Source organism: Pan troglodytes, chromosome X (assembly GCF_028858775.2).
Source record: "Pan troglodytes isolate AG18354 chromosome X, NHGRI_mPanTro3-v2.0_pri, whole genome shotgun sequence".
NCBI lineage: Eukaryota > Metazoa > Chordata > Mammalia > Primates > Hominidae > Pan > Pan troglodytes.
The window spans coordinates 42,580,350-42,601,932 of NC_072421.2; the positions used below are offsets into that span (position 1 = coordinate 42,580,350).

Here is a 21,583-nt window from a genome sequence, read left to right on the forward strand (position 1 = left end):
TTTCTGAAATCACAGATTTTCCACCTGTGGGTTTTTTTTTTTGTTTTTTGTTTTTAACAAATCAGGATTTTATGAGCAGGGAAGTAGGAGATGGGGAAGGATAGAGGGATGGGCAATTGGATAGGCAACAAACTGTGTATGGCAGAGCCAATGAGCCAGAAAACCTGATTATGAATTCTAACTTGGCCACTTACTGTGAAACACTGGACAAGCCACTTGACGTGGCCTGGCTGCAGTGACTTTATGTATAAATTGAGAAAAGTGGAGGACAACAAGAGTGCCAAGTTTCCTTCTCGTGCCAATATTCAATGATTCTGTGCAATTTTAATAACTTCCTGAATGTTCATGGCTAAACCAAAACTGGTTTATAATTGAAACAGATGCCCTAATGGTGCTGTTCTGTTTCCAAGAACTGGCTGCTTGCACTTTCATGCAGTAAATTATGCACTGCAGATTTCAAAGAAATTCTACCTCCCCACTTTTTTTTACCTTTGAAGAAAAAATCAGCTCTCCATTTCCTCCTCTTCCCACATAGTTAAATTCTGTATTTGAATAGTACAGCTTTCTTCCATCTAATTCTTATTTAGCTTTTCTTAATAAAACAAGAAAAAAATAACCTTGCTGTTTGGCATAAAGCTCCTTCTAAGTAACAGGAAATTATTATTAGCCCTCTGATTGATTGTCCAATATTAAATGAAAGTAGTTGTCTTTTAAAATATACAATTGCAATTAGTGTTTGGCTGTATGGTGTATACAGTCTTCACCAATTGCTAACACAGGTAAAAAGTGAGGGTTCCAATCAGGTGATGTACCTGTGGTTAGCACATTGTCTGGCTTTTGCTAATTACTCAGTAAATGTTTTTTGAATCAGTGAATTATGATAAGACGTAAATGAGCCAGAGTAGGCTAGGGCAGAATTAATTCCTCAGAGTTAGATTCTCATAGTTTTAATATCCCTGATGTCATTAAGGAGGGCATTGGAAAAGACCTTGTTTAAGATATTTGATTGATAGCTTATATTATTTGTACATTAGTGGATGTACAAAAGGATGTCAGAAATAGTGCGGCATGCCAGTTCATTCATTGACTATTAATTGAGTGCCCTCTTGCTGCCAAGCACTCTTCTAGGTAGTGCCATACTCCAGTGAACAAGAGAGACAATGGTTCCTGTTTCCCTGGAGCTTGCACTGCAATGGAGGACACAGACAATAAACAAGTATGCAAAAAGTATTTCAAATAAGTTCTACGAAGAAAATGAAATGGGGTAATGTGACAGTGAGTGGGTGGACAGAGAGCATTAGCTAGGGCAGTCATAGAAAGCTTCTCTGAGGCTACTTTTATGACACTTGAGCTGAGACCATAAGGGAGCTAGTCATGTGACAGTCTGGTAGAATAGTGTTCTAGGCAGATAGAACAGTAAGTACAAATGCCCTTAAGTGGAAATAAGCATGGTGCATTTGAAGACAAATAAGAAAGCCAGTGTGGTGCAAGTTCAATGAACAAGTATGGGGCAGTAGGAGGAGATTAGTTAGGAGAGGTGACCTGTGTAGAACCTTATAGAACAAGGACATCATTATTCTAACTGCAATGGAAATGTATTTCAGATTTTAAGCTGAGGGAGGACATGATCTGCTTTAAATTTTTATAAGATCTTCCATTTGCTGGGTGGAGAATGGATTGGAAGGGGTAAAAGCAGAAACAAGGATACCAGTTTGAGGATCACTGCAGTAGTTCCAGTGCAAGAAGAAGAGGCCATCTGAGCAGAGAGATGGGGAAAACTGGTTGAATTTGAGACGTATTTTGAAAGCAGGGGGATAGGACTTGCTAATGAATCATGTATGGGGGCTAGTGAGGGAGGGAAATCCAGAGGGAGAGCCTCTGGATTTTAGGCCAAAGCGACTGGGAGGGAGGAGGTGACTGTTTTCTGACAATGGGAAGGTGGGGGTGGGTGACAGGGAGAAGCAGTTGGGGTGGAAATGGTGGCCAAAGTCAGAAGTTCTGATTTGGGAATATTAAATCTGAGCTACTTTGCAGACATCTGCACCTCAAAGGTCTTTGAAGCAGAGGCTTCATAAAGGAGTCTTCTTAGGAATGCAGTGGTTAAAGACAGAGGAAAAAGGAGTAATCCTTTCCAACTCCTCAACAGCAGAATCTCAACAATGCTGTGTCTCTTGCAACCTCTCTTCTTAAGGAGACAGAGATAACTCTTCCAATGTAATCTCCCAGATCAAGAAAATAATTGAGAACACATATGCTTAAAACCTTTAATATGGACCTCCCTAATCCCCTCTTCACCTTTTTGATCAGCCCAAGTAGTTACATCAGCAGAAAATCTTAGCGAATAGAGATAACTCTGTAGAGAAATGAATTGTGGGGAAGTCTGCTAGGATTACTAAGATTAATGAAAAAGAACAGAACGGTCCCCAGATAAGCACAAGATAAAATGCCAGAATGATGCAAGGGAAAATAATCATCCAGGGTTATGTTTTCATTTTAATAAAGTGGAAATACGTAGGCAGAAAATCATTTAAAAGTTTTTCACTTGGTGAAGCTGTTCAAATAGAAGCTACACCCTTTTAATTATAAATTGAACAGAAAGCATTTCTGGTGTCTCTGAATCTGGGATCTGAGTTTTATGTTGTTGATGTGGTAGGAGATGTGAGTGGCAGAGTTGGCCAGCTTTGAGCTCTCATAAGCCCCTATAAGTTGTCTTAAGGTGGTATTAAGCAAAGTGAATTTGAGAATAAAGTCTACCTATGATACTCTGGTCATAGGAAAACATGAGATTTTCTTAGAACCTCTTAGTCTTTTGGTGTGTTGCTAAGAATTCTGTTGCTGTACACTTCGTTTAAGACAAATAGATTGCTTCTCTCTTTTCTTGCCCTCCTCATGGCTAAATTCTCGCTTAGTGCACCCTTGAGTAGGGGCTATCCACTGGGTGACTTGCTCAGGCTTTTAGCTCTGTCTTCGTCCTTTCTCTGGCAGGTGAAGGGCTGCAGTGTAGGCAGATATTCAGACTGGCAGGTGCTTGACTTTGATGTACATACCTACAGAGGTCTTGAAAGTTTTTGCAGAGTCACCTCAATGTGACTATACAGGTTTTTCTGTGTAATAGTGTTTTTAAAATTATGTTAGTGATACTGACCAAGATATTTGACCATTACTTTTAAGGGCAAAAATGCAATTACTTTTGCACCAACCTAATATTAAAAAGTAAAATAAGACAAATAGAATAAAAATGTTTTGCATAGTAAACGTTAAGTATTGTTTTGTGAAACTCCATTTACAGATATACTTGTATGTCCTGGGTCATGATGTATTAAAGAAAATAAGCTTGAGGAACACGGCAATAGAGAGTAGGGGCTGAGAATTCAGTCTCGGCAGGTAGAAGGCTCAGAGGGAAGAATCTCAGCTCCAGTAATTACCAGACACATGATTGCGGGTGAGTTTCATAACCTCTTCAGGTCTCAGATTCCTCATCTGTAGAGTGAGGGTAAGGATGAATCCTGTGTCATAGGGTTGTGTTTGTTGAGAGGGTTGAAGCCTTGACTACAATGCTGGATGCACAATGTGTCCAGTAAATGGCAACTATTATAATTATTTGTGAAAACTGTGTATTCATCTGTTATGGGTGTGTAGGGCAGGAGAGTTGTGATTAAAATGAGTCATATGGGCCTGTTTCCAGTGTGGAACATGGGTGTGGTCTCACTGAGTCCTCCTTAAACTCTAATATTTACTACTGGTCTCATGTCTGGAAGGACATCTGATACTTTATTTCAAAACACTTGTTTGAAAACCAAGACTCCCTCAATAGGCACATAATTCTTAGGATGTTCCGAATAGTGTAAATTGTAATTTGCTCTCTCTTCTCCTTTTGGAAAAGTATAAGATTGGGAGTAGCGGATGCAGCAATGGGATATGGTTGCACCCTCCTCAAAGCCTCCTGGGATGGGAGGCACAAGACTGTGCTCCTCTTGTTCTCCGTGGGGTCTCTTCATTTGTTGAAGTCAGGCTTCTGTCTCCAGGGATTAATTTCTTTCCTTTGGGCTGTGCTTTTGGTAAACTCATCCACACTGCTGTTCTGGTGGCTTAATATGATTAATAGTAATTTATTTAGGGGTAGCCTTTTTATTATCATAGTTTCATTTAATTTTTTAAACAGCTTTATTAAGGCATAATTTGTATGCCATACAAGTTTTTTAAGTGTACAATTTTAAGTGTACAATTCAATGATTCTTAGTGAGTTTTTGAAGTTGAGCAACTGTCACCACAATCCAGTTTTAGAACACTTCCATCACCTCAAAAGAGAAATCCCTCATGCTTATTTCCAACTCTTTATTTTACCCCCAGCCTCAGGCAATGACTAATCTACTATCTATTTTTGCAGATTTGCCTTTCCTAGACATTTCATACAAATGGAATCACACAATATGCAGTCTTTTGGGTCTGGCTTCTTTCACTTAGCATAATGTTTTTGAAGTTCATCTATATTCTAGCATATATTAGTACTTAATTCTTTTTGATTGCCTGACAATATGCTACTGTATGGATTTACATTTGTTTCTTCATTCCTAGTTCATAGATATTTGATTGTTTCTACCTTTTGGCTATTATGAATAATGATGCTATGAACACCCATATACAAGGCTTCATGTGGACATAAGGTTTTATTTCTCTTGGGTAGATAACTAGGAATGGAGTTGATGGGTTGTCTGCTAAAATTACGTTCAAATTTTCAGGAAATCACCAAATTGTTTTCTGAAGTAGTTCGACCACTTTACATTCTCACCATCAAAGTATGAGGGTTTTAGTTTCTGTATATCCTTGCCAATGCTTAGTATTTCCTGTCTTTTTGATAATAGCAATTCTAGTGGGAGTGAAGTGGTGGTTCATTGTGGTTATGATTTGAATTTCACTAATAAACAATGAGTTTGAGCATCTTTTCATGTATTTATTATCCATTTAGGTATTTTCTTTGGTGAAGCATCTATTCAAATCTTTAGCCAAAATTTTAACAGGGTTGTTTGTCTTTTTACTGTTGAATTGGAAGAGTTCTTTATATATTTATTAGATATATTATTTGCAAATATTTGTCTTCATTATTTGGCTCGTCTTTAAATTTTCTTAAAGTTGCTTTTTGAAGAGCAAAGTTTTTAAATTTTGGTAAAGTTCGATTTATTAAGTATTTTAAAATGGATTTTGCTTTTGACATGGTATCTAAAAACTCTGCCTGACTCAAGGTCACAAAGGTTTTCTTAGGAAAGTTTTACACTTTTAGCTTTTAAATTTAGACTTACAATGCGCTGAGTTATTTTCTTTTTGTGAATAATGTGAGAAAAGTGTTTAAATTTAACTTTTTGCATGTGCCATTTGTTAAAAATTGTCTCTGCTGTTTGTTGAAAAGATTGTTGTTTCTGTCTCATATTGCATTGACACCTTTGTAAACAATCAATTAACCATAAATGTAAGGGTTTATTTCTAGAATCTCAATTCTGTTCCATTGATCTATATGTCTATCCTTATGCTAGTACCGCATTGTCTTCATTACTGTAGCTTTATAGTAAGTTTTGAAGTCAGGAAGTACAAGTCCTCTGACTTTGTTCTTGTTTTTCAAAATTATTTTGACTATTCTAGGGCCTTTGCATTTCCATATGAATTTTAGGATAACCCCTCAGTTTCTGTAAAAATGGCAGCTAGGACTTTGATAGGAATTGCATTGAATTTATAGACCAATTTGGGGAAAATTGCCATCATAATAATATTGAATCTTCCAATCTGTGAAAATAAAATCTCTTAGCATTTATTCATATTTTCTTTAATTTCTTGGCACAATATTTTATAGTTTTCAGTGCACAAGCAATAGACTTCTTTCATTACACTCATTTCTGAGTATTTTACTCTTTTAGGTGCTATTATGAATAGAACTGTTTCTTAATTTCGTTTTCCAATAATTTATAATAAGTACCTAGAAATACAATTGATTTTTTTGTCTATTGCTCTTATATCATACAATTTTGTTGATCTTGTTTATTAGTGCTAATAGTTTTTCAGTGGATATTTTGGGACTTTCCATACACAAGATCATGTCATCTGTGAATAGAAAATGAAATCATTGAAAATGGAGTAGGGAACTCCAGAAGTCCACCTCTTCATAAAAGCAATGAAAAAAGTGGCAAAAACTGTCAGAATCAACTTTTTCAGAAGTTTGAAAATTAACCAAAAGCTTGCAACAACTCAGAGAGTGCTTATTCACGAAAAATGGCTGATTATTGGCAAGAACAGAGCTTTGTAGCATTTTAAATCACCCTGGTTTTATCTACCACTCCCCAGCTTAGTTATAGCCTTGAAAATAATATCCTGCATTCCAACACCAGTACTAGATGGGGCAGAAGGACCTGATTTGCAAAGCATTGCCTTTAGTTGATCTGTCTGGTGGCCCTCTGGAATACCTGGTCAAAAGATATATCTTTATCTTGCCTAGCTCCAAACTCACCCAGTCCTAAACTCACTACCGGGGGGCATATTTGTTGAAATATTTACAGGTAAATATTTTATTTATTGCTGCCTGCGGCAATGGATAATGGTTGAGACAAACAATAGACTAACCAAAAATCTTGGTAAGAAAGTCTGAGATGTGTAGGGGAATAAGGGCTTTGAAAATTTCCAACATATTTCTGGGAAGGCAGAAGGCTGCATGCAAGTTTGAGGCTGTGTGCATGCTCAGAAAAAACCTGAGAAGGCCTTAAGCTCACCTCTCTGGTCAACCTCGAGGCTCTGCACAAACCAGAAGTAAAGACCAAGGTAGTATTGTAGACTGCCTGTCTGAATGTTGAAGACATGCATCAGCATGCACAGAGAACGCCTCTGCAAACAGTGGGAGAATTTTTGGTTCCAGGCATTTAAGGAAATCTCTGTTCAATTGTTGGCTAATCACCAGGCTGACCAAACAGAGTCCTCAGTGACCAAACATAAGAAAGAGTATAGACTTTACAGAATTATATCAGTAAATTATATCAGTAAAGTTGTTAGAAAAACAACAACAAGCAGTAACATCAACAAGCTCTGGGGATGAGGGAATATCTGATTTCCAGATTTGCCATATTATGATGTTCAAAATACCCAGCTTTCAACAAAAATTTATGAGGCAAGCAAAGAAACAAGAAAATATGGCCCATACAGAGCAGAAAAAAATGACAATCAACAGAAACTGTCCCCGAGGAACACCAGATGTTGGACTTTGTAGATGAAAACTTTAAAATAGGTATTTGAACATTTTAAATACATCCGAAGAGCTAATGGAAACCATGTCTAAAAAGTGAAAGTAGGAGAACAATGTATCACCATATAAAGAATAAGAATATAAAGACAGAAATTACAGGCACACCTCATTTGATTGCACTTCACTTTATTGTGCTTTGCAGATACAGCATTTTTTACAAATGGAAGGTTTTTGGCAACCCTGCATTGAGCAAGTCTATCGGCACCATTTTTCCAACAGCATGTACTCACTTTGTGTCTCTCTGCCAGCATTTTCAGAGCAATAAAGTATTTTTAAATTAAGTTATGTGCATTTTTTAGACATAATGCTATTGCACACAATGGACTACAGTATAGTGTAAACATAACTTTTATATGCACCAGGAAACCAAAAATTCATGTGACTTGCTTTATCATGACATTTGCTTTATTATGATGATCTAGAACTAAACCTGCAATATCTCTGAGGTATGCTTTTATAAAAAAGAACCAAACAAAAATTCTGGAGTTGAAAAGTAAAATAACTGAAATGAAAAATTCAATAATGGGGCTCAACAGCAGATTCGAGCTGGCAGAAGAAAAAATGAGAAAACTTGAAGACAGGTCAGTTGTGATTATTCAGTCTGAGGAACAGAAAGAAAAAGAATGAATAAGAATGAACAGAGTCTCAGTGACCTGTGTACTAACATACACATAATGGGAGTCCAAAAGGAGAGGAGAGAAAGAAAGGGGAAGAAAGAATATTTGAAGAAATAATGAAAAACATAAATCTACACATCCAAGAAGCTCCACGAACTCCAAGTAGGATAAACTCAGTAAACTGGGAATAGAGATAGTTTTACTTCTTTCTTTCAAACCTGGATATCTCTTTTTGTTTGTTTCTTGCTTGATTCCACTAGCTAGGACTTCCATTACGATGTTAGATGGAACTGATTAGAGTGAACATCCTTGCCTTATTCCTAGTCTTAGAAAGAAAACATTCAGTCTTTCACCATTAAGTATGATTTTATCTACAGATTTTTCATAGATGATAGTCTGTTGAGAGTTTTTATAATGAATGGATATTAGATATTGTCAAATACTTTTTCTGAATTTGTTGAGATAATCATGTGTTTTTTGTCCTTCATCTTATTTATGTAATATATTACATTAATTTTCAGATGTTAAATTAACCTTGCATTCCGGGGATTAAAAGAATCTCTTGTTATGATGTTTAATATTTTTCCAAGGTTTCTGGTACTTTAGCTTACTTAAATTTTATTAAAATTTTTGCATCTATATTCATGAAGTATATTTGTCTGTTGTGCTCCTTTCGTGTCATGTTTTTATCTGGCATTGGTATCAGGGTAATATTGGTCTCAGAAAATTAATTGGGAAGAGTTTCCTCCTCCCCTATTTTCTGGAAGAATTTATGAAAGATTGATTTAACTTCTATAAATGTTTGATTGAATTCACCAGTAAAGCCATCTTAGCCTAGGCTTTTCTTTGTGGGAAGATTTAAAATTACTAATTCAATTTCTCATTATAGGTCTAGTCATGTTTTTTATTTCTTCTTGCATTAGTTCAGGTGATGTGTATCTTTCTAGGAATATGCCCATTTCATTTAAAGTGTTGAATTTTCTGCTATATGGTTGTTCATAGTATTCTCATTTAATCCTTTTAATTTCTATAAGGTCAATAGTGATGTCTCCTCTTTCATGTTTGAATTTGGTGATTTATGTCTTCTCCTTTTTTTCTTGATCAGCTTATCTAAATTTTTGTCAATTTTGTTGATTGTTGCAAAGAACCAATTTTTGGTATCATTGACTCTGTCTATTGTTTTTCTGTTGTCTATTTCATTGATTTTCACTGTGATCTTTATTATTTCTTCTTTTTGCTTGCTTTGTGTTTAGGTTTCTTTTCTTTTTTTACTTATTAAGGTAAAAGTTTAGGCGATTCATTGGAGATCTTTCTTTTTTTTAAATATAAGCATTTGAAGATATAAAGGTTTTTCTAAACACTGTTTTCTCTCTATGTCATAAAGTTTGATATATTGTGATTCTGTTTTCCTTCAGTTCCTTTCTAATTTCCCTTGCATTTTTTTCTATAACCCATTGGTTATTTAGAAGTATGTTGTTTAATTTCCAAGTATTTATTGACTTCACAAATTTCCTTTTATTGATTTATAATTTGATTCCAATGTGGTTGGAGGACATATTTTGTATTGTTTTAATCCTTTTATGCTTATTAAGTGTTATTTTGTAGCCAAGTGTCTTAATCCATTCTCTGTTGTGACAACAGAATACCTGAGACTGGATAATTTATAAAGAAATGAGGTTTATTAGACTCATAGTTCTGGAGGCTGGGAAGTTCAAGATGGGTGGCTGCATCTGGTTGGCTTCCAGTGAGGGCTGTGTGCTGCATCATAACATGGTGGAGAAGCAGAAGGGGAAGCAGCATGTGCAAAGAAACCAAACACGAGAGGCAGCCTTACTTTATAATAACCTACTGTCATGGTAACTAATACAGTCCCATGAGAGTGAGAACTCACTCCCATGAGAAAGGCATTAACCCCTCGTAGTGACCTACTCATTTCTTAAAGGTGCCAGCTCCCAACATCACCACACTGAGGACCAAGCCTCAACATGAGTTTTGGTGGGGACAAACAATATTCAAACCATGGCACCTGGCATATGGTCTATCCTCAAGAATATTCCTTGTGCACTTCAAAAGAATGTATATTTTGCTATCGTTGGGTGGGGTGTACTATAGATATCAGTTAGGTCCAGTTGGTTAATAATGTTGTTCAATTCTTCCATGTCTCTGCTGATTTTATGTCTAGTTGTTTTATCCATTCTATAGAGTGGACTATAGAAGTCTTCAACTGTTACTGTGAAATTTTTAATTTCTTACTTCAATTCTGTAAGTTTCTGCTTCATGTATTTTGGAGCTCTGTTGTCAGGCATGTGTATATTTTGTAATTGTTATATCTTCCTGATTAACTAACGCTTTATGATTATAAAATGTTCTTCTTTGTCTGTAGCAATATTTTTTATCTTAATTTTGTCTGTTACTAGTACAGTGACTTTATTTCTCTCATAGTTGCTATTTGCATAATATAATTTTTGTATTTTTACTTTCAACTTTTACTATTTGTGTCTTTGAATCTATGTGTGTCTCTTGTAGACAGCATATAGTTGGGTTTTGTTTTATATCCAGTATAACTGTGTCTGCCTTTTAATTTGAATGTTTAATCCTTTTACATTTTTAATTAAAATTTTTATTGAGATAAGTGTATATTCATGTATAGTACTAAGAAATGACCCAGAACAGTCCCTGGTACATTCTGCCTAGTCTTCTCCAACAACAGTAACATTTTGCAAAACTATAGTATAATATTACAATTTAGATATTGGTGGTGGTATAATCCATAGCTCTTATTTCTATTTCCCCAGCTTCGTTTGTAATCATGTGTGTGTGTGTGTGTGTGTGTGTGTGTGTGTCTGTGGGTGAGGGGGTTTATTAAGTTCTATGTAATGTTATCACCTGTGTAGGACAGTGTATCCACCACCACAGTCAAGGTACTGAGCAGTTCCAACACCACAAGTATCCCTCATGTTTCCCTTTCATAATTATACCCATATCCCTGCCACCCCCACCCCTGCCACCCCCACCCCTGCCACATCCCTAATCCATGGAAACCACTAATCTGACCTCTACTTCTAAAATTTTGTCATTTCAAAAATGTTATATAAATAGGACTATGCATTATGTAACCCTTTGGGATTAGCCATTCTTTAAACTCAAAAGTATGTGGAACACTTCGTGAATTTGCATGTCATTCTTGCACGAAGCCATGCTAATCTTTTTTGTATCATTGATATTTTAGTGTATGTGCTGCTGAAGTGAGCACAATCATTTGATTTTTAATGTAGTTATTGATATATTTGTATTTAATCTCATATTTTCAATATGTTTTATATTTGTCTTTTATATTTGTCTCATGCCCTTTTGTTCCTCTATTCCTTCTTTCCTGCTGTTTTTGTCCTAAATACTTTTTCTCAGTGTGCTATTTAAATTCCTTTTTCAATTGTTTTTAATTATATTTTTGGGAATAATTTTATTAGTGGTTCTTCTGGGGGAATTACAGTATGTTTCTAAACTAAAAACAATGTATTTCAGGTAATACTAACTTAATTCCAGTGAAATACAGAAATTTTGCTTCAATATAGTTCTATCCCTCCTCCTTTGTGATATTATTATTTATAAATATTACTTCTTTGTATGGCATATTTCCAACAGGAAAGTTTTTATAATTATTCTTTTTCTTTTGTACAATTGTCTTCATTTTTTTTTTTTTTTTTTTGAGACGGAGTCTCACTCTGTTGCCCAGGTTAGAGTGTAGTGGCACGATCTTGGCTCACTGCAAGCTCCACCTCCCGGGTTCACGCCATTCTCCTGCCTCAGCCCCCTGAGTAGCTGGGATTACAGGCATGCGCCACCACCCCCGGCTAATTTTGTATTTTTAGTAGAGATGGGGTTTCTCCATGTTGGCCAGGCTGGTCTTGAACTCCTGACCTCAGGTGATCCACCCTCCTCGGCCTCCCAAAGTGCTGGGATTACAGGCATGAGCCACTGCTCCTGGCCAATTGTCTTCTAAATAAATTAAGAGAAGAGAGAAACTATCTTTCTAAAGTTTCTTATATTTAAATACATAGTTACTTTTACTCATGCTCTGTATTTTTTTGTGTGAATTTGAATTACTGTCTAGTGTTATTTTCTTTCACCCTGAGGAATTTCCTTTAGTATTCTTTGTAAGAGAGGTCATGTTTATCTGGAAATGTCTTTGTTTTGTCTTCAGTTTTGAAATATAGTTTTGCTAGATATGGGATTCTTGGTTGACAGTTTTTTCTTTCAATACTTTGAATATGTCATCCCACTGCATTCTGAGACTTCATTATTTCTGAAGAGAAATCAGCTACTAATCTATCAAGCTCTCCTTTCCACTTGTCTGTGATGAATTGCTTTTCTCTTCCTACTTTCAAGATTTTCTCTGTCTTTGCCTTTCAACATCTTGGCTATGATGTGTCTCTGTAAATGTCTTTTAGTTCATCTTACTTGGAATTAATTATGCTTCTTGGGTGTGTAGATTAATGTTTTTAATCCATTTGGGGAAGTTTGGGCCATTATGTCTTCATTTTTTTTTTTTTTGCCTCTTTCCCTTTTCTTCTTTTTGAACTCCCAGTACACATATGTTGGAATACTTAATGGTATCTCACAGGTCTCTCAGGCTCTGCTAATATTTCTTCATTATTTTTACTTTCAGTTCTTCAGATTGGACAATTTCTAGTGATTTATCTTCAAATTTGCTGATTCTTTCTTTTGCCACTCAAATCTCTTGTTGAGTCCCTTTGTGTATTTTTTATTTCTGTTATCATTCTTCTTAACTCTAGAATTTAAAAATGGTCGTTTAAAAATAATTTCTTTTTGATATTCTGTATTTGATGAGTCACTGTTATATTTTCTGTTTTGTCTTTTACATTTCTATTGCTATATAATAGTTGTACATATTTACGGGGTACCTATGATATTTTGATACAAGCATACAATGTGTAATGGTCAAATCAGGGTAATTGGGATATCTCTCACTTCAATCATTTTTATTTTTTCTTGGGAATCATATTTTCTTTCGATTCTTTAAAGAGGGTTTCCTTTATGTTTTTGGAACATATTAATAACACCTACTTTGAAGTCTTCATCTGGTAAGTCCGTCACCTGGGGTCTTTCAGAGTTTCTATTGCCTGCTGTTTTTGTTCTTGTGTATGAGTCACACTGTCCTGTTTTTGTTTTTATTTTTTGCATGTCTCATAACTTTTTGTTTAAAGCTGGACAGTTTTGATACTATATTGTAGCAACCCTGGACTCTGATTCCTCTCTCCCCTGGTTTGGTTGTTGCTATTTTTGTTATTTATTTATTTTGTTATTTATTTGTTATTTGCTATTATTGTTATTTATTTACCGAAATAACTATATACTGTCTGTCTCTCCAGCAGTGTGCAGTCACTGATGCCTCCACTCAATTAAAAAAAAAATCTTGATCTTATTTTTAAGCCTGTTTTTTTGGAGCTACGTCTGGGTCAGCATAGCATAGTGGTCAGCCAAAGATTTAAACTCCTTGAGCCAATAAGGCTTTTACCATATGCTGATGGATCTGTGTATGGTTTGGAAAATGGCATTCAAAGTTTAGGCAGTTTGCAAGTCTGTCAGTCTTTACTTTCTGTGCTTTTAGGGTCTCACATTCATTCAGGGACAAGTAGCTCACTAAGACCCTCTTCAGTCTTTCCTGAGCATAAGCACAGCCATGTGGACACATGCAGCCTTCCAGATATCTAGGGAGCTTACCGAGTCCCACTCTGGCTGCCTTGATCCCTGGATCTTGCTGATAAATTTCTTGCTCTTCTGCTGGTATGATGTTTGGCCCAGACAGTAAGGCAATTGAAGGCTAGCTATGATTTTGTTTTTTTCTGATTGTTTACCCCCAAGATTGCTATTGTTTTCAACCATGCCCCTGGGCATGGGTTTTTCTATCCTCCATTCCATATCACATTAGCCCATCCAGCCATGGAGCTGCTGGTCCTCAAGGCCTGCCCTGCCCTGGTAGAACTACAGTGGCATGAAGCTGGGTGGAACAGCATGAAACAGTCTTGGACAAAAATACCAATCCCTCTCTATTCTTCCTGAGATTCAATCATTTTTCTTGAATAAATGCTCCTCATTTTTGTTTTGTTTTTGGTCAATTTCCAGATTCCTGAAATGGTTGTTTTTGACAATTTTATCCAGTTTTATTGTTGCTTTTTGGGATGAGGATTTGGTGAGCTCTTTGCTCAGCTATTCTGGAAGTCCTGCCCTAGTAATGGCCTTCTGAGGCTGTGTTTGCCATACACAACACCCAAATGGAATGCTTCTTAGAACATAGTGGTTCATATCCAGAGTAGTGTCTGCACATTGTGGGCAGGGCAAGGGTGGAGCAAGTTCCAGTGATATGCCTACATAATATCTCATCAGCTTTCAAAAGGAGACTTACAAAGAGATTGAGCATCCTGTATTCAGAGAGAAGATGAGCAATCAATGCCCGAGAAGTTTGCCATTCCATGTGGCAGTAAATGTGAAGGCTGGTGTGAATGGGGGCTCCACACATCCAATTGAGGAATGGTCTTTAAGATGAGAAATCAAGAAGAAGCGGGGAACATTTTCCTTCCTGAAACATTAACTGTGGGAAATGAGAGGATGGAAAACCACCTGTGAGGGACATTTCCAGTTTAAAAAAAATTACTAAGGAATATGTTTCTCATCCTCTTTATATACTTGTATATCTAGAAATACTTCTGTGTCTCTTTGTCCGTTGTTCAACTCAGGGGTGTCTCTGGGCCAGGCTGTAAATATATCGATGAAGCTGGACATCCTTCATAGTTGGAAGGAATGATGGCTCTTGTAGTATTGTGAAAGGTCTCTATACGTCTGTGTGTGTTCAATAGGGAACCCCTTCCCACATAAAGCTTCTCAGAGTAACAGAGCTGCTATATGCAAATGAAGCTCTTTGATGTGTATTTTCAATTAATCACTGACTCTCGCACAGGATAAATGAAGTTATTTTCCCCGTTATCAGCTTTAATTCATAGGTTATAATGCTAATGAAGGTTGACTTTTTTTTTGATGTTGCTTCTATTTTTATCATTGTCTTTTCCTTATTTTACTAATTACCTGTGCAATGACATGGTATCTAAATTGATCTAAAGGCATCATTCTAAATTTTAAAAACCAACACTTAAAAAAAAGTAATCCCCACAAGTGTCTTATGCATGAGGGTGAATGTTTAACTAATTACTATGCAGAAACCACATGTCAATTGCAGAACAATTGCCTGAAGGGAGCAGCAACTCACATAACCCCATTTTGGAAAAGTAGATCTGTTTTTATTTTATCTTTCTCAGTTTTAGCTGGTGTTTTAAAGAGAGATGTGATTTTGCAGCTTTGGGGATCACTCGTCTATTTCAGGAAATTGTCAGAACCAAGAACTGGAGGAATTCAGGAAGAGGGCTCTAGAGCTCTGTTCTAAAAAATGTTGTAGAAGCAGAGTCTTTGGTTTTTAATGGCCAAGCTCTGTCCATTTTGTGAGCAAATGTCATAGTAAAAGACAGAAATACAGCTCAGAGAATAGCTTCAGAAGACAAATGGCAGGGGAGGTCCAGGTAGCTATAACTTAGTGCTTTAGTCATCTTTAATGGAAATGGAGCCTCTAGCCAAGCCTAATATATAATGTATCATAAAACATATGTCTGTCAGTCTCCCAGGTACAATAAATAGGGAAAACACAGACGTCAAAGGGAGGCTATGGCATGCCTTGCAGAGGGGCTCAAATTACTTGGCTTGTTGTGGGGGGTTGAAGGCTGTGGGGGAGGAATGATGTAATGTATATTTTTAGTGTTTCTAAGAGATGACTGTCTCCAGCCCTGTTCCGGTGGGCTGTGGGAGAGGGAATGGAAAGGGAGGGGCTGGGTTTATAGATCTGCACGGGAAAATTGAGTTGAGTGCCCGTTTTACAGGTGATTAAGCTCTTTCTTTTTTATTTGGAGTGTAGTATAGCAAGGAAGAGATAGGACACGTTCAACTGATGGCATTTTCCAGAATGCCCACCAACTTCTTTTCATTTCACTGTTGCTTTTTCCCTGGTGAAACAGCAGCCCAAAGCACCCTAGTAAGGACCAGCTGTCTGATCCTGTGCTGAAGAGCTCTGGTTACTCTCCCTCAGCGGGGGCTCAGCCACCATCTGAATTTCCTGTGGTCCCAGTATGTTCTGCCTCTGAGCTGGACAATCCTTCTGGGTAGATTCTTATCTTTTTCCACTACTGAGCCTACTTCTTTGAGTACCCGTTCTTCATATGAGCTGCAAAATCTTGGGTGTAACCTCTATGACTCTCAGTTTTCTAATCTGTGTAATGGGAAGAATAAGCTATCTCTCTGGGACTCAAATACAGGTCTGCTTATTTCAACTCTAAAGCATGTTCTATGGCTCACCATAGATCCCCATGCTCAAAATGTCATCTCTGCTGTGTTTTTCTAGACTATGTCCTGCCTTTCCTTAGAAAAGCCCACCGAAGTCCTCTCAAAATGGATTAAACCAGCTCCATTCATTCTGTTTATGCCAGGAATTCTCAATACTTCTGATCTTTCTACTGTCCTACCTCTCCTGTGTCTCAGCACACAGGTAAGCATGTGCTCAAGCATGCGTACGTGCACACACACATGCACATACACACTCATGCTCATAACAGCCCCACACAGTATCAAGAGAGTGGCTCTTTGTGTGATGTGATTGGAAGTTATATTGATATCAGATCTGATTCTTTGCCCTAAAATATGAGGAAACCAGCCCTTTATTCAAATTTGAAAGCCTCATTCTTTTGATTCATGATTTTTTCCATGCAAGTTCTGCTAGAAACGACTAAATTATTCCCTCATACTTTGCATGCATGGGCATAGGTGCGATCCTTGGAGAATAGGGGTGGGCTGCTGTCAGAGGAGTGGGTGGGTACCTAAGTCCAACCTAACTCACTTGCCAATGCCAGTGTTTCTCAGGATCAGCCCAGTCTACACAGCTGCGTCTGGTTTGTTGATGTTATTGTCATTTATGAATATTTAAGCATGTTCACACTAGCCCAGTTTCTCAGTGATTTTAAAGCTCTCTTCAGAGCTTGAGCCCTCATTTTTTCCTTTGGCTATCTCTTCTAATACTGTTTATAAGGAAATTTCTTTGGTAGAATGGCTTTAACTTTTTGACTGTGACCCAGTGTAAGAAATACATTTTGCACACAGCATGCATACAAATACGTAGATGACTGAAACAAGGCTTTTCCAAAACTATACTAACTTTTCCTATATTCCAGGTCCAATAAATTTTGGCTTATTCTATTCTATTCCATTTAAAAATGATGTCCTTGACTACTGTGGCAAAACTATTTACCAAACCAATTTCCTCATCTGTGTATACAGCTAGACTACATTTTCTAGCATCCCTTATGGTTCGATGTGGTCAAGGCACTGAGTTCTTGCTAATAAAATGTGATCAGGAGTGACCTGTGCCTCTTTCAGGTATGACTCATAATTCCATGTGGAATCCACCAAGCCTTTTTCCAATTCACTGGCTTGATACATACAAACATTGTGGATATAGACAGAACGTTTGTGTCCCCCCAATTAATATGTTGAAATCCTAACCCACTATGTAATGGTATTAAGAGGTGGGGGCTTTTGGGAAGTGGTTAGGTCACAAGAGTGGAGCCCTTTTAAATGGGATTGGTGCACTTACAAAAGAGACCCCAGAGAAATCTCTTCCCTCTTTTAGCTGTGTGAGGATACAATGAGAAGTTGGCCATCTGCAACCTAGAAGAGGGCCCTCCCCAGAACCTGAGCATGCTGACACCCTGATGTCTGACTTCCAGTCTCCAGAACTGTGAGAAACAAATGTATATTTTTATAAGCCACCTAGTATATGGTAATTTGTTATAGTGGCCCCAATTAAGACATGTGGAAATCTTGGAAGCCACTTGTTAAGATGGCAGTGCCTCAAGATGAAGTGAGCCTTATCCCCAGCCCCTGAATCTCTGCCTAGAATACACATTTTGAACTTTATGTGAGGCACTAATAAGCTTCTATTGTCTTGCATCACTATTCATTTGGGGGTTCTTTATTATACCAGCTAACATTATCCTAACTAATTTACTGTCAATAGACTCATCAACTGACTATGTTTTTACAATTACACATATCATCCTTTCTATTTTTTGAGAGATAAAAATTCACATTATTTGCTGATATTTGTAGAAATTGTGTAAGTATGCAAGAGTAATGATTATAATCACATATGAAGGTAGGGTGACCATATAATTTGTTATTCAAGTGGAACAATTTCCAGAGTGAAAGGGATTATTAATCATGGCTCCAGGACAATAGATGGAAAATGACATTGTTCTCAACAAACTGGAACATATGATCAACCATTATAAAGGGTACAGAGTGGGAGGAAGAATGGGGACTTTTTAAATTACATTTTTAAAAGTATTGGTCTATGGTGCATTAGAAACAAAAGCAGTTAATTCTTTACCATAGGTAGTTTAAAAGCTGCCTTAAAGACTGAAGAATGGCAAATCATAGATGTGAGACAAGGAACTTGGTGAAAATGCTGTCAGGGATGCACAAGAGACTCACTCCCTTGGAGTTGTCGGCCAATCCAAAGTCCAAGCATGGGAGCCAGAGCCTGCAAGAGAGGTCTGGACAGGCCTCAGACATGAGCAGTGGAGCTCCACATCACTCAATCCTGAGGACAGAACTGGATGCTCCATCTTTTTTAGTTTAAAGTTTTCCAAATAGTGACTTTCCTTAGCACCTGACACCACTCTTTGATCCCTCTGAATCCACCAGACCCACAAGCAGTACTTTGTTATTGAAGAAACCAAAGCACTGTACTAAACAGATTGGTGGAGTACAGTTGTCAGAATATGTCTATGACAAGTATTTGGGACCACATCTGCAGGCCACTGATACTTAACCTAATCATCTTTTGCTCACAGCCCAGCATTTCTAAAAATAGCAACTGTGGGTTGTGATAGTGGGAGGTTAAACTTGATTAGTGTAGAGACTTCTTACTATAGAACTTTGAATGAAGCAAAATTCCATGCCTGGGATTTAGAACAAGTAAAGGGACTTCCTTAAGTATGGTCAAAGTACACTCTGCCCTTCCCATTACTGATGCTTTCAGGGATTTTTAGGGTTTTGTGGTCCCTGATTATTGTTCTTAAACTCTGGATAAACTCACAGTATAGAATTAGCCTGAACAGGAGACAGGCTTTCTGGCAAGTTACAAATACCTTCATTCCTCGGGGGAAAATCAATAGAAGAACCCATGGGATTGCCATTCTTCTCCTTTGTCCCTGTAGCCCTTCAGTCTTCCCCTCCCTGACTTCTTTCCTAGAGCTCAAATTGAAAAAGCCTGGCATTGCTAAAGTTCTTTTGCTGGGCTTCTTACACAGTGCTGACTTGAGATGAGTGGCTTATGTTTTTTATCTGTCACCTTCTTTCCCATCCTGCTAGGGGGGATACTAATAACACCTGCACTCTGTAAGCCCTAAAACTCCCCAGGTGGTTCCAGTGTGCAGCCAGGGCTGAGAACCACCTTTGGACCCTGCAGGCAGATCCGTGCTTCTCAAGCTTTCTGCCCATATCAATCAGCAGGGGATCTTGTTAAAATACAGATTCTGTCTCACTAGATGTGGGATGGTCCCAAGATTCAGCACTTCTAACATGCTCCCAGGTGATGTCTTTTGCTGCTGGTCCTCAGACCACATGTTGAGTAGCAAGGAGGCAGGTGATCTCGTGAGATTGCTGTTCATTATCAGATGCTGCAGGCTCTCTTCTGGTAGAATTAGAGTCAGGGATCATTTTTTGTGCCTCTTATATTTATCGGGTTACATAGCTCTATTCCACAAGGTAGGCCCCATGAGGATTAGCATCCATCTCCAGACAAGGTGGGATGCTTTTACCAGACTCTGATAGTCTGGGAAGCTTAATGTTTGGATAATCATGTTACTTGGGGTCTTATTCCATTTCTGCTACTGTAACAAAATACCACAGACTGGGTAATTTAGAAACAATAGAAATGTATTTCTCACAGTTCTAGAAACTGGGAAGTCCAAGATCAAGGCACTGGCAGGATTGGTGTCTGGCGAGGGCTGCTCTCTGCTTTCAACATAGTGCCTTGTTTCTGCATCCTCTGGAGGAGATGAATGCTGTGTTCTCACATGGCAGAAGGGACAGAAGTGCAAGAGAGGGCTCTCTTCAACCTCAAGCCCTTTTATAAAGGTGCTAATCCCATTTGTGAGGGCTCTACCCTCATGACTTAATAATCTCCCAAAGGCCACATCTATACCTTTTAATATTGTTGCATTGGGGATTAAGTTTCAAAACATAAGGAGGGGATATCATCATCACTCAAACTACAGAACCTAGTGATAATTTTTAGATTCTTTGTTCAGCTAGAATTCACTGTTAATGTAACCATCTTTAAAACTTTCTGAGGTTTTTACTTTGAAAATTTCTCTAACAAATAACCTACCCTACTAAATACTCTACACCATACATTCACGGAAGGAATCATACAATATTGACACCCGAAGGGACTTGGAACCCAGCTCACCCACCACTCTGCATTTGAGGAGACTGGAGAAACTGCAGACTCATCCCTAGTATTGAAATATAATTTTCAAAATGTTAAAAACAGGACTTTTATACAAATATAGAATTAATGCTGTCAAAGATTTTATCCATCTCATTAATTAATGAGAGAGCCAACAAGATAGTAAGGTTGTTTCAAAGGACAGATATTTATATATAGTCAGTCAAAGGAATGATGAAATAAATTTGCCACTAGATACAAAACTGGCAAATGTCTTATGGGACCATAAAACTGTAGCTAGTGGGGTCATCTTCTCTACTGGACAAAAATATACAAATTAACAACTAAATTCAGTGTCTGTGCTCCAATTAGATAGAAATAGCAAAGCCAAACATAAGTGCATTCTCCTGTGCAATCAAATAATTCTTGGGTGAGCCTGCTTAAAATCGCATTGAAGGGACATGCGTCATTTTCTTGCATTAGTTTCCAGTTTGGGGGATATATATATATATTTAACACTAGGCAGAACCTGAACCAGCATCAGGATCCCAGTGCATTTTTAAACTTCCCTGCTCTTGGTATATCAGTAATGACATCATGTTTGGCAGCTGTTTTGAAGCATTTCCCCACTGAAACAATGATATCAGTTGACAGTAACATGTGTGATATACTCCCCTGGGCTTGCCTGTGGTTATATGGGACCTCTAACCCAACCCTTTTTTCTCCTACTACAGAAAGCGTATGTAAATGTGTGACCTTGATATTATTATAAGATACATATATGTATATATCACTATTACTGCTTGTATGATATATGTCTTATATATATTTGCTTTTTACTTAAGAAACTATTCTTAAACTTTGCTACTTAAACTATTATTAGTAAAAAAAACTTCCTTCACAGCTTACACCATAGCTGACCTCAACATATTAGCATGACATGACATGCCTTCAGGAATGATAATGTATGAGATGCAAAGCTCCCATGTTTTACAAAACCCCATTCTGCCTTACTTCAATTTGTTTCTGTTTCTTTGTAACTGGCCTTGCCTTGTGCTGTGGAATCTCAAATTCCATGCGCTTGGCCTGACAGCAAGAAGTGCTGGAACATATGTTGTT

The 21,583-nt window shown here is 37.5% G+C and overlaps 1 non-coding gene across 1 annotated transcript; it reads right to left on the reverse strand.

The window, feature by feature from the left end:
• Positions 1–11,043: 11,043 nt before the first annotated feature.
• Positions 11,044–11,149, reverse strand: LOC112207168 (U6 spliceosomal RNA). Its single transcript, XR_002941631.1, has one exon. It is a non-coding gene; the product is annotated as a U6 spliceosomal RNA (small nuclear RNA).
• Positions 11,150–21,583: the final 10,434 nt, after the last annotated feature.